Source organism: Ambystoma mexicanum, chromosome 5p, assembly GCF_040938575.1.
Source record: "Ambystoma mexicanum isolate Mex_15411 chromosome 5p, UKY_AmexF1_1, whole genome shotgun sequence".
Taxonomy (NCBI): Eukaryota; Metazoa; Chordata; class Amphibia; order Caudata; family Ambystomatidae; genus Ambystoma; species Ambystoma mexicanum.
In genome coordinates, this window is record NC_090930.1 from 717,192,417 (window position 1) to 717,196,934 (window position 4,518).

General features: G+C 53.9%; 1 non-coding gene across 1 annotated transcript; it reads right to left on the reverse strand.

Moving 5' to 3' along the window:
- Positions 1-2,166: 2,166 nt before the first annotated feature.
- On the reverse strand, positions 2,167-2,249 carry TRNAL-UAA (transfer RNA leucine (anticodon UAA)). Its single transcript has one exon. It is a non-coding gene; the product is annotated as a tRNA-Leu (tRNA).
- Between the last annotated feature and the right edge of the window lie 2,269 nt (positions 2,250-4,518).

The window sequence follows — 4,518 nt, forward strand, 5'->3', positions numbered from 1 at the left end:
CCCAGAGTGCCCCCTGCAGGAGGTTGGATGGAATTGGCTTGCGAGCGGCAAACGTCTCTCACTTAACAGCATTACAATAGCCTCCAGCTGACTGCAAGTACGGTTGCGGAAACCTCCCGGGTGCTGCAGTCGTTTCCCCGGTGGCCTAGTGGTGAGGATTTGGTGCTTTCACTGCCACGGGCCTGGCTTCGAGTCCCCGACCAGAGTGTGTGCTTTGAGTAAAGGTGGTCTAGGGCAGTCCAGAGGCAGGCTGAGCCTCGAAGGCTGGTGCAGGCCTTGGTGTGCGAGCCCGAAAAAAGGGCAGCTCCTATGTCATCCCTTCTTGCCCTCCGGCACTTGCTGTACAAGCAAAGCCCCCTTTGAACTCTGCATGGTAACCCTGCTGTGTCTCGCAGGCAATCATGGCCTGCCGCCTTTTAATAAACGTGCTCTCCCACGAAGCAGTTCTCCTAAGGAGGGTTAGTTGTGAGTGTGCATCTTCAGCGGCAGCCTCTAGGGGGAGCTTCAGCACTGACCCACAAAAGCTCATAGCGAGGAAGGCTGTCCTTTCAGGAGAGCAAGACAGGAATATCAGCGCTTGGAAGTGAAAGCGCAAACGTTCCCAAAGTGATGCTGTCTTCAATCTCTAAGCTCCCCTTTTCGCAGACCATCACAAGTGTTTTTGTTTTCTTTCTTTCTTTCTTTCTTTATTTCTTTATTTATTTATTTATTAGCAGAAACGGCCCCCGAAGACCTGCAGGCACTGGTGCCCATTGTAGCAGAGGCCCTCAGCCTTTGGACTCGGACGCCACCATCTGAGCGACACGCAACGGGGTGCACCCACCGTCCCTGGTGGTCTAGTGATTAGGATTCCCCGCGGCCCGGGTTCGATTCCCGGTCAGGGAAGGAGCTCTTTTAACAACTGACATTTTTATTTACAGCAATGCAGTTAACTGGCGACCGGAAATCTTGCTCCCAGATGCAGATTTGCGTGCACAAAATGGAGGAAGTGCCCTCAGCGCGACGCAAAACGTGTTTATGGCAGAGTCCCATTCATTCTCCTGTCGCTGCGGAAAGACTGCCCTTGACGCAAAAAAGGCAGCTTCCTTTTTCACCGCTGGAGAGAACCTATCTGCTCGGCCCTCCCCCTCTCTTCCCAGTCCCCCAATGGACTGGCCTTTGAGGCACCTGCAGGCATTGTGCACTCGGACACCACTGCCCGGCCTTCCCGAGCTATCCAGCGGTCTCCCTGGTGCGGCCCGGGTTCGTTTCCCGGTCAGGGAAGAGAGGCTTTTACTGAATGACATTTTTACAGAAATTCAAACAACTGCGTCTCAAAAAATATTTCTTTCAAATGTAGCTTCACTCACAGGCAATAGCGGCGTGGCTCCCCTGGCGGTAACTCCAAGCATCTTTTCAGCATGGTCCCTTACCGGAAGCTGTCGCCGCTAGAAGTGGGCCTGTGCCCCAAAAAGGAAGCTTTCTTTCTTCCAAAGCTGTAGAGAAAATATTAGTCCTGTCGCCCTGCCAAAGCCGAGCTCGCCCACCATCCCTAGCCTCATCAGACCAAGACCTTGCCCGGGACCCTGGGGCAGAGGGCTGCAGAAATGGTTGCGTACCGGTTTGGAGGAGAAAAGCAGGGGAGGGAGGGGTCGTAGCTGCTTGATTTGCATACAGAGCTGTGGTCTGCTGGGAAAGTGCAGCCTTTGGAGCTTGGCAAAGGCTTCGCAAGGGGCCCGAGCATTGCCCTCGCCCCGTTTGTTGACAGGTTCTCCTTCTATGGGCTGAAGGGCCCTGTAGCCTGATTTGAGGTTGGACGCTCTATTATTCACAGGGGTGTACCGGGCCTAGACGGTGACTGGCTGACCCGTCAGGGCATCGCCCGTTTCGGAAGCCGTGAGGAAGCGGAGGCGGGAATCCCTGCCCAATTTTCTTTTGGGGTGGTAGGGCTGTTGGCGGGGTTGCACAAGCTCTGCCAACTTTGGCGGCTTAAGCTTGGGATGCGAGGGACATGGTACAAAAATGCAAAGGTTTTCCAGGAAAAGAGTCTACGGGCAACGATTCCTTGTTGCTCTTTTCAGGTGAACTCAAGCCTCAGGGCTTTGAGGTAGGGGCACTGCCTACAGACAGCAGGAAAGGGCTTGTGCGAAGCTGCTGCCGCATTTAGGTAAGAAGAGTAAAAACCTGTACCAGGAGTGGGGCTCGAACCCACGCTGACACTTGTCCATTGGATCTTAAGTCCAACGCCTTAACCACTCGGCCATCCTGGTGAGCTGCTGCAAAGGGCTTCGAATTGAATCTTTGCTGTTTCAGCAGCAGGCGAACAAGTGGAAAACCAGCCCAGAGTGCCCCCTGCAGGAGGTTGGATGGAATTGGCTTGCGAGCGGCAAACGTCTCTCACTTAACAGCATTACAAACCCTCCAGCTGACTGCAAGTACGGTTGCGGAAACCTCCCGGGTGCTGCAGTCGTTTCCCCGGTGGCCTAGTGGTGAGGATTTGGTGCTTTCAATGCCACGGGCCTGGCTTCGAGTCCCCGACCAGAGTGTGTGCTTTGAGTAAAGGTGGTCTAGGGCAGTCCAGAGGCAGGCTGAGCCTCGAAGGCTGGTGCAGGCCTTGGTGTGCGAGCCCGAAAAAAGGGCAGCTCCTATGTCATCCCTTCTTGCCCTCCGGCACTTGCTGTACAAGCAAAGCCCCCTTTGAACTCTGCATGGTAACCCTGCTGTGTCTCGCAGGCAATCATGGCCTGCCGCCTTTTAATAAACGTGCTCTCCCACGAAGCAGTTCTCCTAAGGAGGGTTAGTTGTGAGTGTGCATCTTCAGCGGCAGCCTCTAGGGGGAGCTTCAGCACTGACCCACAAAAGCTCATAGCGAGGAAGGCTGTCCTTTCAGGAGAGCAAGACAGGAATATCAGCGCTTGGAAGTGAAAGCGCAAACGTTCCCAAAGTGATGCTGTCTTCAATCTCTAAGCTCCCCTTTTCGCAGACCATCACAAGTGTTTTTGTTTTCTTTCTTTCTTTCTTTCTTTATTTCTTTATTTATTTATTTATTAGCAGAAACGGCCCCCGAAGACCTGCAGGCACTGGTGCCCATTGTAGCAGAGGCCCTCAGCCTTTGGACTCGGACGCCACCATCTGAGCGACACGCAACGGGGTGCACCCACCGTCCCTGGTGGTCTAGGCCCGGGTTCGATTCCCGGTCAGGGAAGGAGCTCTTTTAACAACTGACATTTTTATTTACAGCAATGCAGTTAACTGGCGACCGGAAATCTTGCTCCCAGATGCAGATTTGCGTGCACAAAATGGAGGAAGTGCCCTCAGCGCGACGCAAAACGTGTTTATGGCAGAGTCCCATTCATTCTCCTGTCGCTGCGGAAAGACTGCCCTTGACGCAAAAAAGGCAGCTTCCTTTTTCACCGCTGGAGAGAAGGAACAAGTTACTTACCTGTAACTGTTGTTCTCCAGCATGGGTCTGGGATGGATTCACATGCTCATGAATATTCCCCGTCGTCAGGCTGGGAATCCTCGGTAAAGAAAAAACCAGTATCAGTTTCGTTTCTGATCTGTCTTTCGTAGTAATAACCAATCACTGGTCTCTGCGTCATACTGACCACAGCCAATGACTGCCCTCTACCTAAGCACCGCCTCTGGCAGCCATCTTCAGATTTGGAAGCACGTGAAGTGGCAGTATGACCAAGTGAAGAGCCGCAGAGGGGTAGGCGGGAGGGTTCGCATGTGAATCCATGCCAGACCCATGCTGGAGAACAACAGTTACAGGTAAGTAACTTGTTCCTTCTCCAGCATGGGGTCTGGCATGGATTCACATGCTCATGAATAAAGAATACATAGCAGTACACACATGCACAACCACGGGAGGTGGCAAAGGCTCAACATTAAGCATCACATCAACTCAACATTAAGCATCTTACCTCCTCACCAGGCTCACCTCAGGCGAACAGGTTGCGCAGCACTGCTTGGCCGACTCTGGACTCCTCCCTGGAATCCCGGTCGACGCAGTAGAATTTCGTGAAGGTGTGCGCCGACCTCCACGTAGCAGCCCTGCATATGTCCAGCAGGGGCACACCAGATAGAAACGCCGTGGTAGCTGCGATCGCTCTGGTGGAATGGGCTCTCGGACGGCCAGGCAGCGGTCGGTTTGCCAACCGGTGACAGCACATGATACAGCCGGAGAGCCATCTGGAGATGGAAGCCTTCGAGAGAGCCTTCCCCTGATTGACAGGTCCAAAGTTCACAAAGAGTTGTGACGTCTTCCGAAAACCCTTCGTGCGGTCCACGTAGAACTTCAGCGCTCTAGCTACATCCAGCGAGTGCAAAGTCCTCTCAGCCGGCGACGAAGGCGACGGGAAGAACACAGGTAACACCAAGGGTTCGTTGAGATGGAAGTCCGACGGTACCTTGGGCATGAAGGAGGGGTGCGTCCTGAGCACTACCCTCGTGTCGTGGAAAATCAAGTACGGGGCCTTGCAGGAAAGGGCCTGGATCTCTCCCACTCGTCGTGCGGAGGTGATGGCCACAAGAAAA